Below are 15866 nucleotides of genomic sequence, written 5' to 3'. Positions count from 1 at the left end.
AGTGATTTTCCTTCCTTTGATGCCAATCGGAAAGCTGGTATTTTTAACAGATTGGCATTTTGCTGATCTTAAACTTTGGGAAGGAATGTGACGCTCATATTGTGTTTGAAGATATTGAGGGCCCAAAGAGTGGAATGCCCTAAAAGTGATGATGAGGGCCTTAAACAGGACGCGTTTATGGATTGGCAGCCAGTGGAGTATATCTAGCGCCGCCAATGCAGATGACCTCCTGGGCCACTTCAGTACTAGTCGTGCTGCAGCATGCTGGATCATTTGTAGCCTATCTAGGACTGACTTATTGGTGCCTGCGTAGATGCTATTACAATAATCCAGCCTTGATGTAATTAGGGCTACGGACACTGTTTCCCTTGCAGAAATGGGAATCAGATCGAAACACTTCTTTAGGCTTTTTATGATGTGAAAGGATGTTCCTGAAACTGGCAACGATTGCTGTTTAAATGACAGAGTGATGTCAAGTTCCTGACCACATTTACTGTGTTTGGAGGAGGGGTGGTGTTCGCTGGCCACCAGAGTTTGGGCGAGAAAATGTTTTCTTGGCCTAAGGGTAAAATTTCAATTTTTTCTGCATTACACTTCAGGTGGTTAGTCTTCATCCAACTGAAAGTCTCAGTTTTGTATTGGCAGAGATTTTCTTCCGCCTGAGTGGTGTTATTCTTCAGCACCAGGATTAGCTGCGTATCTTCCGCATATGAGATGGTATCTATATTAAAGGACGATATCAGCTTGATCAGTCGATTAATTTATGGCAGTACGTCCATGATCCATGATCCATGAACTGTTCCAAGTCAGGCCAGTGGTTTTTAAAGTTTATTAGTCAAGAATATATTTAGTACATCTTTTTTCCTTTTATATACCTATGTTAAGTATACAAAAATACTATAAGTCAGAGACATATATAGTGATATTTCCACATGTTACATTCGGGAGCACCACCAACAGCACTGAAATAGAGCACTAACATACAGAACATAGAGTGTAACATGGTATACATGAACCAACTAACAACACATGAAAAAATTTAACATGATACAGAAGCAAGTGAACACTAAAATCAATAGCAACAGAAAAACATTGACAAAAAAGGACAAACAACAAGTGTTCATTTGATACTTTATATCCAGATTAATCAAATAATAATTGATGCATAAGTCAACAGGAGAGCACCAATGCCCGTTTCGGAAGTGACTGGAAGATGGGCATATCCTTCATCAGCGCGCTTTGTGTATGCATCATGTTCAGTGGCACGACGCCATCTGCATAGAATAAACTCTCACTGGTTGAAATATTGTGTAAGGTGCTCAATGTGAACTTGGAACAGTTCATGTATCATGGACATACTGCCATGAATTAATCTGTATTGGTTTTGGAGAAGTCTTGTTTTTGTTTATTCTGCACACCGCATCCCTTCATGTATGATATTGGTATTTATATAGAGCTTTCTTACCCCAACTGAGGCCCACACTGCCTTTCAGAGTAAGTAGCTATTATTCATATCTCTCCCCATGGCCCCATCTCTTAGTATGAGCTCTCAAGATGCCCTATGGGTGCAAGGCTGAAAGTAATGTACATTATAGTCTGGTATTAGCATCAGCAGGTGGATGCAGTGTGTGATTTTTGAAAATGAGGTCCGAAGCATAAGCATGGGGTGTTGCAGAAAATCCTGATTTTCCTTGATCAGATATTCCATAGTTTTCTGATTTGCACAAAGAAATTAGCTTGATACAATGCAGTTTTTTCTTTTTGATCATGAGTGAATGTAATCTTGATCTTCAGTTCATCTTTGGGCGTAGAGCCTGAATTTAGGCTGTAGGAAGATAGGTACGAAGCTACTAATTGCCCGGTGTGTGATGCAAAGTGCCTTGAAGGAGATTCTTCCTGCAAACCGTAGGCACAGAAGAGCTTTGAGAGGAGGGGTGGTCACATCGATTTGGTTAAGGATTTGTCTGGCAGCAACATTCTGATTTTCTGGATTTGTTGGAATTTGTTGATTTACCATTTCATAAACCTGCTATAGAGTCCATTAACACAGTCAAGACGTGACCCCACTAGCTCAGCTGAGGCCTGTACACTTCGGGACTCATTTATAAGGCGCCTGCAGCACTTTTGCGCCACCGGAACGTCACTTTTTTTTACATTCCGGTGGCGCAATGTGCCACAGCATATTTACATGGCACGTAATGCCACTTTATGTGGAGTTTCATGGCCTTGTAAATATGTGTAAACAACAGCAATATCCGTGGGTCTACAATATAATAAGGTTTTTTGAACAACACAACACAATATATGGGATGACCAGCAAACTTGTCTGGGCATACCTATTGGTAGGACGGATTCCCATCACTCACCGAGGTGACATGCTTCATCATCTGGGTCTCCTCCTAGCGCCACACTAGTGACGCCAAGGGCTACAACCCCTCACCTATGAGGGGGTGCTCACGGATGTTTTTTAGGAGTAATCAGATCCACTAGATTTGAAGAAATATTACTATTAGGGGAGTGAGGCACGCAGTGTGTGAATAATGTGGAGGTGAAAATGTAAAATGACCCCGTGGGAATCAAAAAAAAAATTTAATGTCCCTAGAGGGTCAGGTTAAAAAATAGTGCATTGACAGTTTTAACATAATAACTGTCTGTGTCTAATAGGTCGACATGTTTCTGCCTACAGGACTATTTACGTCACGAATACTGTGGGTATCTGAAAAACATAAGTAAACACAGAGAGGTAATCTCCTGTTGTGTGTCTAAAAAACCTTAAATTGTATTACAAGTTCTAGTGAAATAACCATTATCATCTAGATGCTGTAGTAGCAAATAAAGCCTTACCCCTGTATATTGGGGCAAGCACCTCACCTCGCCTGGCAATGGCTCAGGATATTGAGGCCCCGCTCTGTAGGGGATACAAAGAGCAAAAATGCTCAGAGTATTGTTCAATCTATTTTAAAATTCGTTCTGGTTATAGAATATCAACAGAGGTGAAAAATGCTGACATATTTACAAGATACCAAAGACGTTTTACGTCTTTTACCTGTTGTCGAATTTGATCTATACACTGATTATCTTGTGTCATTTGATGTGGAGTCCCTTTATACTTCTATTCCACAAGATGAAACACTTGATGCTATTCATAACTCACTAGATAATCGTAATTTGGACTCCAGAACACCTGTTCAATTCATAATGTCATGTGCACAATTAGCAATGAAAGAAAATGTCTTTTGCTATTAAGACACGATTTACTTACAGACTTCCGGTACCAGTATGGGAAGCATTTTTGCTCCCAGTCTAGCTAATCTGTAGGTTCATGGAATTGAACAACAATATGTGCTATCAGAGACCAACCCCTTCCGTCAGTCTATTTGCTTATGGAAGCGTTATATAGATGACATCTTGGTTGCCTGGCGGGGGGACCAAGAATCGATTCTGACTTTTCTTAATTGGTTGAACATAATGAATGATTACTTGAGATTTACAGTGGAGATCAATAAAACAAAGTTGGCTTTTTTAGACCTTTTGATTTGTTCTACTTCCACGGGCCTTGTAAGCGAGCTGTATAAGAAACCGATGGCCAGAAATTCTCTATTGAGCTACGAGAGCCATCATCCCAAGCCGCTTCGCAATAATCTTCCATATGGTCAGTTCCTTCGGATACGCAGGAATTGCTCCGAAAGAGACACATTTGAACAGCATGCTGCGTCTCTTTCGGTACAATTGTGTACCAGAAAATACCCTAAAAAACTGATACAGCGCGCTCTCAAACGGGCTGCCAATAACAACAGAGAGGCTCTACTAGACCCTCCAGTATTGAAACCACCCATGAATCGAATTACTTTTGTGAACACCTTCAGTGTTCTTTCCAACAAGATCCAGAAGAGTGTTCACAAACATTGGCATATATTGAATGTGGGGATTGAACAAATTCCATCACCTCTTTTTGCATTCAAGAGAGATACAAGTTTAAGAGATCAACTTGTACATACGAGACCTAAAAATAGACCTTGCCAAAATGACAGCACCCTGTGGAATCTACCTGCTATCCAGGGTCATTTTCCATGTGGTAATTGTGCGGCTTGCCCTCAGACTAAACTTTCTAAATCTATCGATATAGGCACTGCCAGACCATGGGTTCAAAACAAATTCACAAATTGTAACAGCGATAGACTGGTATATCTAATTACATGTTCCTGTAATTATCAATATGTCGGTATGACTACCCGCAAAATTAAAGTCAGGATCTCTGAACATAAGAGCACCATCAGGTGTAAAAAACAGACTACTAAACTCACGAGACACTTTCTTGAAAAAAATCACAGGCATGATGATTTTAATTGGACAGTACTTGAGAAACCATTTATACCATCAATGTCACAGATATCACCAAGTACTTATTCATCAGAGAACAAAAATGGGTGTTCAGGTTACAAAGTGATAAGAAAGGGTTAAATGATGTTACTGTCAAACTAAACGCTCCGGTGATGATACCCCCTTTTGCTGGCCTTCATTATCATCTCATTGAGTGTTCATCAATCAGGTTGCTGATCAGACATAATATATGCATCATTGGGTAATAAGAGACATGTTGTAGACATGTGGGACACATACACTAATGGGTTCACTATGCTTGACTTTGTAACATAGACTGTTGCTGACTGTATGTCCTGAATACATTTTCAGACCATAAGAATATACCCGCAGATCTGGTCTCAATGTATCACACAGATTCTATACACTATTGTGCACAACAAAGGACAATGAGTTTGTCACGCAAGTTTCAACTGTGCAGCACGAGTTTTGACCGCATAAAGCACTACATCTCCTAATATGCTTAGTACTGGTCATTTGACTTTCTGGTTGTGCTGGTTCCATACACTACCATTCTTCTAGCGCTTGCACGATAAACACCGTGATTTATGGATTTTGTATTTGTTTGAAAAGTAATTACCACAATGTTTTCTATTGTTTTCATAGAATGTGTCTGTTCCATTTGAGGAACTACATTTCCCAGCATGCCTGTTATAGGACACGCTGCTGTATACAATCTGTTTGCCTTGTTCCTGCTATATTTTGTCTTTTTTCGGGACATACCTCCCATAGATTGGATATACTACAATTACTGTGATTAATGCGTATTTTATTTCTCGCCAAAATATTTGTGATTGTTATCCCGGATGCGCGACCTGTTCACGTGCGGAACGTGCAATACGGAAGCATTTTGAATTTCCTTTTTAAGACCGATAGGGATACAGGGTCGTTAACTTCCCCTCGGCTCTTTGACATACCCGAGGTACCGACGGATAGGTAAGCGGCAGCACAGGCTTGTGTAGCAGTTCGGAAATGTTCTGTATTGTTTGATATCAATATATCGAGCGTGTTGTTGTTGTGTTTGGGTGTTGTTTCGTTTGTCCGTGATTGTGCTGCTTAATCGTAATGTGGTTTATTGCATACAGACCAGCACACTTCGCTGGACGTTTAGTTGGAACACAGCAGCGTGAATGACTTTTCATTTTAAGCAACGCATTGTAGCGTAACACGCATTTTGGGCATTTAAATTACATGCTATTTTTGGATTGCACGATGCTCTTTACACTTGGCCCTAGTTGTCCATAAGCTGCCGATATGTGTTGAGCTGGTAAGCCTTTTTTTCCTTGTACCTAAAATCTCGACTGAATGTTGTTTGAGAGACTATAGTCCAGGCTGTTTTTGGTAAAACAGGTTTGTTTTTATTATGGTGATCCATGAAGAAGCCTGTTTCATTGCAAACTATTTGGTTCATTTGATATCTGGAGAATATACTTTTTTGTTTACCTCTCAGCCTCTGTGAATATGAATAAATATGTAGATATAGGAGCTTTCCTATGACACTAAGTATCAGCCGCTGCTTGGTCTTTTTAGTATTTTTCACCACTGTTGATATTCTATAACCAGAATGAATTTTAAAATAGTTCGAACAATACTCTGAGCATTTTTGCTCTTTGTATCCCCTACAGAGCGGGGCCTCAATATCCTGAGCCGTTGCCAGGTGAGGTGAGGTGCTTTCCCCAATATACACGGGTGAGGCTTTATTTGCTACTACAGCATCTAGATGATAATGGTTATTTCACTAGAACTTGTAATACAATTTAAGGTTTTTTAGACACACAACAGGAGATTACCTCTCTGTGTTTACTTATGTTTTTCAGATACCCACAGTATTCGTGACACAGTTGGAGATTCGAATACCTACAAATTCAGGTTTCATGGTTGAGTCTGTTCCAACTATGTTTCAGACGGTTACTGATTGCATTTTATATAATTTTTGTACTTTATTTGGGCACTTTTTTTCGCAGTAGTATTCTACACAGTGTTTGGTCCTGAAGAAAGCCGTGGACGTAAATAGTCCTGTAGGCAGAAACATGTCGACCTATTAGACACAGACAGTTATTATGTTAAAACTGTCACTGCACTATTTTTAACCTGACCCTCTAGGGACATTAAATTTAAAAAAAATTCCCACAGGGGTCATTTTACATTTTCACCTCCACATTATTCACACACTGCGTCCCTCACTCCCCTAATAGTAATATTTCTTCACATCTAGTGGATCTGATTACTCCTATAAAACATCCCTGAGCTCCCCCTCATAGGTGAGGGGTTGTAGCCCTTGGCGTCACTAGTGTGGCGCTAGGAGGAGACCCAGATGATGAAGCATGTCACCTCGGTGAGTGATAGGAATCCGTCCTACCAATAGGTATGCCCAGACAAGTTTGCTGGTCATCCCATATATTGTGTTGTGTAGTTCAAAAAACCTTATTATATTGTAGACCCATGGATATCGCTGTTGTTTAGACTATTGAATTTTGGGGAATATATCCATGCATGGTCTCTAAAAGTTCCCTAAGACCCTCCCTCTTTCCCGGTTTGTATTTCTTGTAAATATGTGCCCCTCTCATGCAGAACACTGCTCGAAAGGGGCAATCCATGCATGTTGCTGTGAGTGTTCTCACGCATCACCCATAGAATCTGAAGCATTCCCAGATTTACAAGAAATCGTAAACCTGGGAATGCATCAGAATCTAACTTCACCCCAGGGGTGGCATTAGGGAGGTGCAACAAGAGGAAATGTTTTCATTTATCCTTGTGTTTTTCTTTTTCTATTTGTGCTGCAGAATGTAGCACACGTAGAAAGAAGAAATGGCCTGAATTGATTTAATTTGTGCAGGAAAGTGTCCCTTCCTGCACAAAATCAATCAACTGACAATGCAGGCACCCTTTCACCATGGTGCAAGGATGCCTGCGTGGGCGCATGGCAGCCCATTGTGCACCAGCATAGGGGAAAAGGGCAAGAATGCATCATATCTTATAGATTCAGTAAATTCCTGCCCATTTCTTTTGACGTATGGCAGCGCAGCAAGATTCCTTGCAGCGCAGCCCTGAGCCAAAACTTCATAAATTAGGCCCTTTATGGGTAACCCAGGAAAGGGAAGATATATCATAATGTTAACATAATGTTGAAATCATTTTTCATCATATTGTTGACCTGATGTTCCACTGTGAGTTTGGATCCCATAATCACACTCAAGTTCGTTATCTCTGTTTTTGTGGTGGAGAAAGACCCAGTCTCCTTGGGTCAGACTGTGATAAACATTTCAGATATAAGAGAAAGAGAGAAATCCTGTGCAAATGTTTCTTACTTTTTGTGAAGCGCCATCACATATAATTTGGGTTAGTACTGGTGTAATGGTATTCTTCTACATAGTTGGAAATGGACCTATTAGGTGAATCCAGACAACTATACCAAATAGTTTTAAAAGAATCATGAAACAATTCATATGACTTGCCAGGATTCTAACCTATGCCCTTTAGTTTGCACATGATTTCTGCAGATTATGCTTAAAATGCTGACCTGTAAAGGATTAGTTTGCTTTTTGGATTGCTTGAAAAGAAGAACACATTTCTTCATTCTGATCTAAGCTAATTTGGTTTTGTCCTAGATTCTCAAATGAATTTAATACCTCATATTTCTGAATTTTCTAAGATCGGCTTTTCTTTGAAGGATATTGAAAAAGATACTGACTTGTCTGTTTTTTCAACAGAGCCTCTTCAATGACCTCACTGACCTTAAACAGGCTAAACTAAGACATGTCTCAACATTGACTACGAATAAAACAAGTAAATGACTATATAAAACATTGGGTTCAGAATTCTTCAGCCTGTCTCTTTCCCAATCATAGAAAACACAGCACTCTGGCACTGCCATTTCTGCATCGCATCGGCTAAGAACACAAAGATAAAACCTTTTGCATTGAACTTATCATTAGCATAGGCCGTACCCCCATTCTCATGAAATTCACTATGGACCAGATTCTCAAAGCCATTTGCCCATGTAAGGTTAACTTACGTGCACATACAGTTGATTTACAAGTGCAATTCATTTGCAAATGGTAAACTTGCACTCATAAATTGATTTGCCCGGATGAAATAACACACACCCCCTCTCAGGAGTTCTGTGACACCTTTTCAGACTTCTTTCACAGCATAATCTCCACCATCTACGAACACTTCGACCCCCAAAAACCCATTAACAAGCATCCACAGCCTCCTCAACCTCACTGGCTCCAACTCAAACCCAAGGATCAGACTGTGGGACCATCTCACCACACATACCACCACCACCATCATGAGCTCCATCCACTAAGGGGCACCCAGGTATCCCTGCCCCCACCACACGTTCAACCTGGGAAACAGCACCATCAGCAATCACCTCTGCCTTCTTCCCGGCGGAATGGAAACATGCAGAAGTTAAGCCACTCCTCAAAAACATTTTATGCAGTCCCAGAAGAGCTCAAGAACTACCGGCCCATCTCCCTGCTCCCTTTTCTTGCAAAAGTTCTGGAAAAGGCAATCAACCAGCAACTCACAGACTTCCTTGAGATAAACAACCTCCTTGACCCATCCCAATCAGGGTTCTGCTCAAATCACAGCACAGAAACCGCCCCACTCACACCCAACAACAACATCAGGTCTCTCCTAGAGCAGGGAGAAACCTCAGTCCTAATCCTCCTTAATCTCTCAGCAGCCTTCGACACTGTGTCCCACTACACCCTCTTAAAAAAACTCCATATGAGATGCGGATCTGAGGGGATGCCCTAAAATGGATCGCATTTTTCTGCACTGGAAGAACCCGGAGAGTCCGCCTCCGTCCCTACACCTCAGGCCCAAAGAACATCATCTGGGACTTTCCCCAAGGGTCCTCACTGAGTCCAACCCTGTTCAACACCTATACAGCTCCTCTGGCCAGTCTGGTCAGATCCCATGGCATAAACATCATATCATACGCTGATGACAATCAACTCATCCTCTCCCTATCTGCAGACCCCAGGAACATCAAAGCCAACATCCACAGGTGCATTACCAGCGTCGCCAACTGGATGCAAAACAACTGCCTCAAACTCAACACCGACAAAATGGAGGTACTCATCTTCTAAAGCAGCACATTCCTGTGGAATTACTCCTGGTCGCCAGCAGAGCTCGGCCCCCTTCCCACACTCTCAGAACACGCAAGGAATCATGGCATCATACTTGACACCAAGCTCACCATGAAAAAAATGATAAATGCTGTGCCCTCAGCCTGTTTCCTCACTCTCTGAATCCTCAAGAAAATCCTCAAGTGGCTCCCCATCAGCAACAGACGCACTGTCACTCAGGCCCTCTTCACCAGCCGCCTGGACTATGGCAAAACCCTCTACATTGGGGTCACCTCTCAGCTGCTGAACAGACTTCAGACTGTCCAGAACGCAGTAAGCAGGCTCGTCCTTGACCTCCAGAGAGCGAACCCATATCACCCCTCACCTCAGAACACTCCACTGGCACCCCATCCACAAGAGGTGCCACTTCAAATGTTGACCCACACCTACAAGGCCCTGCACAACGAAGGACCAGCCTACCTCAAAGTCAGGTTGAACATCACCAACCTGTAAGACATCTACGCTCTGCATCCCTCTCCCTCACTTACACTCCCTGCTTCCACCGAAGAAGGAGCAGCGGTCTCTCCTTCTCCCACCTGGCCACCAAGACCTGGAACGCCCTTTACCTCCAGCCCTCCCCAATACTGCATTAATTCAAAAGCGGGCTTAAAACCTGGCTGTTTGATTGACCATTCCCAGCAGCAGATATCCCCAGTGTCTGGATACCCTCATGGGTGATAAGCAGAGCTTTACAAATCCAAATTGATTGATTGAATTGATGGGACAGTATTCTGCAAAGAATTCCTGCTGTATGAGCTAGGAGAAGAGGTGGCTGCCATGGAAAATTTGGGGACAGCGGCAAATTCACTTGAGAGTTGGTGGGTATTCTCAAAGTTTTTCTGACCCATTCTCACTCTGGTAATGTTCAGATATTCACTCCTATTAAGGGTAAAGCTAAATCACTTTCTGGGGTTGAAATGGGAAGAGGACACTCCCAGAATTGGAGCTGGTGCAGGAGGAGCGTTTTCTTCATAGCCAATATATTTTCCCAGTGGCTTAAAAAAAGGCAATTTAAGACATGGGAAGCTGTATCCTCATGTGTAATGGTACAATATGTGTAACAATGCAGGAGGAAACCCCTTTTCATAGATGGAAATTGGAATTCACAAAACCTTTCCTGGAACGATACTGGAAATCAAGGACTGTTGCAGACTGCCACGAGTGCATCAGAAAATTGCTGTGAAATCAAAGAAATCCTAAATCTTCTCCCTAGCAAGGTAATAAACATGGGACTGCAGATTTAAACATTTATTCATCATTCATGAACAGGTAACTGCTGCTTATTTTAAAGGCCAGTTTATGATCACCTATCTTGCAGGCTCCAAGTGTCACACATCTTGTGCTAGAAAAACTAATTTCCAGTGCATACATTGTTAAAACAAAATGAGCGTAGGTGCCTACATTTTTTAAAGGGCTGCCATCCATTTCCCTCATTGGAACTGCCCAATTCCCATCAAAGACCTACATAGAAAATTCCAAGGTCAGGTTGCACCAGGTAAGCCAAGGAAGTAAAGCAGTTTGAAAGAAAGGGGATTCGGTGTGGGGTTATCCCGCCTGGACTTTTTTTCCCATTGGAGCTTTCCATATTTTAAAAGCTGTGTAATTTATTTGCAACTTTTCACACAGAATCGTAATTACAATCGGCACATATGTAACCATTCACATGTAGCAAGAATACCTTCATGACACAGTAACTGGCACTCTCAAAATCTCGCACTGTCTTCTGACTCAACTCCAGAGCTCTCAGTTGTAGCTTCATGATCGCCTTTTCACTTCCTGAACTCACCCCACCACCTATTTTCCTTATCCCTATTTGCCCCCCAGGGAGCATACAGCCCACTAGAACACCATGGTACAACAGGAAAAAAGAAAAGAAGGGTATGGAGTTGGGGGCTGAAATATCCTGGCATTAGGCTTCCCCCTGCCACTGTGACGTAGACAGTCTTTCTGCTCCCTTCAGGGGAGGCAGAATGGGAGGTTTACCCCCTTCTCTGTCAACCCATATGTCAAAAGTAAGCCCAAACAAATGCCAATTTCCTCTCACTTGCTACTAGAGATGTTTATTTAATGGAAAGAATTTCCAGTAAACCGGAATACCAAACATTTATCCCACTCCTAATTACTTCTGTCACTTGGTTGTCATGTTATTTTGTTTCTGGGGAAAGTTTTGAGGGCTGTCAGCTGAAGCCCAAGGAATCATTATGGCAACAGTGGAAGGATACATTTGATGCTTACCTTGAAGCCATAGATGGTATCACCTTTACCTCGAAGAAAAAAAAGCGTTGTTGATCTATAGTTTAGGCTCTGAAGGTAGAAACGTCTTGAAAACATTACCCATGGAACTAGTAAGTACTCATGTGAGTGGTGGTGATGATGGTGATTGCATAATTGTTGATGACTATGCATCTGTTATCAAAACTCTGGACAAAGGTTCAACCCCAAGAAAAATATAGTGCTAGAACGTCACAAGTATTTACAACGTGCCCAGATTCCTGGTGAATCCACTGACAATTTTGTTGCTGCACTCAGAACTCTTGGTGCCCCTGCAATTATAGAGAATTTAGAGATTAGATTATTCGCGATCAGCTGATATACCGCAATGCAACAAGAAGATCCATGAAAAACTGCCATCATCTGAGGACCCAGACCTGGAGACTGCACTCACTCTTGCTTGGAGAATGGAACATTCTCAGTTCTGCATGAGGGAAATGAGTGGAACTGTACAATATGGCAATGTCAAGCACCTTAGTGTGAAACATAGCGTCAAACCTACCATGGGACCAATGCACCTGAACCTAGTTTATCTAAATCCAGAATCGATAAAACAGAACCCTCATGTTTCTGCTGTGGAAGCAAATCACATCTTGGGAATGCCAAGTTTTGCTTTCCTTTAAATCAAACCTATTTCAAATGTGGAAAAAAGGGCATTTTGCGCGTGTGTGCAAAACTACGGGGTTGCACAGTGGCACTATGCAGACTTTTAAAACCATTGAAGAGGACATTGTGGATTCCGGGAGGAAAGTGAGAACAATGTCTTACTTATGGTATCTTCTTCACCTTTGCAGTCAGAAGGTGTTGTCGAGATAGCTCCATGGCTGGGTCATGTAAAAGAAAATCCCCAGATTGTGTAATCTGTGTAAATGGCACGAATGTACGTTTTTTAGCAGATTCTGGTTCTACTATCATCCTCATCAATGCCAAAGACTTCGAGTGGTTGGATGGCATCCAATTGCACCAGTCCAAAATAAGCATCTTTGCTGACAGTGGTAAAAGGGTGGAAGTCCTTGGCAAATTTGAGGCAAATTTAGAATTTAGGGAGATCTTGCTTTTGGAACTGTGTACATTGTGAAGAACGGAGCAAATTTGTTGGGGTGGGAGCTGGGGATCATTCTTGATCCCAATCATCATGCTTTTGTCAAGACGCGAGGCGAAACAGTTTAACAGCACTTTCCCATGACTCATCCCTCTTCTTGCAGACACTGTTGGACAGTTGTCTGGTGATGAATGGATTCAAAAGTATCCTGAGGTCTTTTTTGACAACCTAGGGAAACTTAAAGGTTTTCAGCACTGCATAATCTTCAAGGAAGGTGCACAGGCAGTTACACATAAGGTGCACAAGGTACCATTGAGTCTGCGCAATGAGCTAAAGCACGAGTTGGGACGTTTGTGTGCCATGGGTGCGATTGAACCCATTGAATAGTCCGAGTGGTTGGCTCCCATTGTTTTGGCATACATGGCAGATAAGTCCCTCAGGATGTGTGTGGATTTATGTGATCTCAACTCTAACATCTGGGTGGATCGCCAACCTTTGCCCAACATCAATGAAATGATGGCAACCTTGGACGGTGCCAAGTATTTCTCCTCGCTTGACATTTCCCCAGTTTACCACCAGGGCGAATTGCGCAAGGACTCCAGACACCTTACCTCATTTGTAATGCATGAAGGGGCGTTTCGTTACATACGAATGCTGTTTGATCTGGCATCAGCTTTGGCAGTGTTCCAGCGCCTTATGGGTACCTTATTTAAGAACACTGTCGGAGTCGTGTTTTTCCAAGATGACATCCTCATTCATGGCAAAACTGAATGTGAACATAACAGCAGGGTCAAGCAGGTTTTGGAGATAGTTAGATTTAGCGGGTTGACCCTAAGGAAGGACAAGTGCAAGATTTTTCAAGAGAGGGTGGATAACCTGGGTCATCGCATTTCCAGCAAGAGGGTGAAACCCAAATTGAAAATGTTTAATTCCATTCAAAACGCACCTGAACCCAGAAACAAGGACCAACATCGCTCCTTTCTGGGGCTAGTGGAGTATTACGCCAAATTTACATGTACATTTTCTGATAAAACGGAGTGTTTGCGAGAGCATCTCCAGAAAGTGTAAGTGTGGACTGTTGAGTGTGATAATTATTTCAAGCTCCTTAAAAAAGAAATTGTGCAAGTGCGACCCCTCAAATTGTTTAATATTAATGATAAGTGCATTGTCACTACTGATGCCAGTAATGCTGGGTTGGGATCTATTCTCTTGCAGAAGAGATGTGATGGGCGTGAGGAGACCATTGCATTTGCCTCCAGAATTCTTTGGGGGGCCGAAAACACATATTCTATGATTGAGAAAGAGGCCCTGGCTCTGTGGTGGGGTGTGCAGTACTTCCGGAACTTCTTGTGGGGCTCTGAATTTGTTTTTAGAACTGATCATAAGACCTTGGTGGATCTTTCCACTACTAAAGGTGGTGGTAGGGCCACTCCATTCATAGCCAAGTGGCAGTACAGATTGCACAAATTAAATTATCTTAGCGAACATGGCATTAAGCACATTTTCACTTCCCTCTAACACCCTCGCAGCAATGGTCTCGTTGAACGCATGAACCAGGTTATCAAAGACCAGTTACAATTAGCCTTGGTCAATGGGTTGCACTGGAGGGTAGCGATTGCCAGCATTTTATGGGAGGTTAGGACCACTCCCCACATTAGCACTGACATGTCTCCTTTCACCCTACTCAGGGGAAGGGTTGCGGGTTCCAAGTTAAACAAGGACTGGATGGCCAGGAATTTGTTTGATCAGTGAAAATTGGGCAGAGTGGCTAAAGTCAGGGCAGTGGTTCAGTCAAAATATGAAACCAATTGAATCAGGGCTTCCCCTGTCTGTGTTGGTGCTTGGGTAAGGACCAAGAACGTTGGTTTTGTTTGCAAGGGGGTTTCTCGGGTCTCAGCTCCTATGAGAGTGAAGGAGGTGAAAGACCATTTGGTGGTGTTGGAGAATGGGAAAATCTGGAACAAATGTGGTATCTCTGTGGTACCAGAGTCCAAAGCTGTGTATGTCAGTGAGAAGATGGGTGTTCATTCTGGTTTCTTTCCCCCATGGAATTTCTTCCCAAAAGGGGCGTCCATGCTGACAGCACTTCCTCCAGGGAAATTTCCCCCAGTGTGAGAGTTACCCCTGCCAGGTTCCAGGATTATGTTATGCATTAATTCTATATTGTTCTCTCATTTTTTGCTTTTGGTTATTGTCCTTTATTCTCCAATTTCTTTTTCTTCTATGTTTTAATCTTTATTGTTACTACTTGTTTTTGCACTGTGAAGGAAAGGGGGTGTGTTGGGATCTAGAGTGTTCCGCTCGAGGCTGTTCCCCGCATGTGCGTGTTTCCTGCATGGAACATGGAATGTGGGGAGATCGGCAGTTGCTGCTGGGGAGCTGCGGAGATCAGACTGAATAAACTGAGTTAGCCACTTACCTGTGTTGCACTACTTTTTTACTAAGTTACACCAGAGCTCCATGGGAAAATGCAGCAAAGAGTACTGAAAAGTTCAACAGATGGTATATGAATAATAAGCTTCATTTAATAAAGCAAGAAATGTGAAAACATCTTTGATACTTAAGAAAAAGGTAAATAGGAAAATGAAAATCTAACATGTACTCACCATATTCATCAATACTATACCCAATGCATAATGTGCAGACTGGTAGGGTTGGTAAAACATAGATAAATGAATATTTTTTGTGTCTAGCGTGTGTTCATATGGATGATTTGTAACATGCAGATTAGGGTTGTATGATGAAATATCGCAGACCAAAATATCAGTCACAAATATATTGCCCAAAAATATCGAGGACACATATATTGACTGTGTATGTAAAATCAAAAACATTTACACCAAAAATATAGAATACCATATTATCATAAATCAAATAGTTAAGTATATCTAATTTGCACTAATATACACTTCATAAACTTTAAAACATATATTAACAATAAAAAATATATATATTTTTTTTAATTTTTAGTGTCCTCATATCACCATGACATTTTGCAAGTCTTGGGCCATTTTTCTGGCACCCTTGTTTGT

This window comes from Triturus cristatus, chromosome 5_2 (genome assembly GCF_964204655.1).
Source record: "Triturus cristatus chromosome 5_2, aTriCri1.1, whole genome shotgun sequence".
In the NCBI taxonomy this organism is placed as follows: domain Eukaryota; kingdom Metazoa; phylum Chordata; class Amphibia; order Caudata; family Salamandridae; genus Triturus; species Triturus cristatus.
This window is presented reverse-complemented; position numbering follows the sequence as displayed.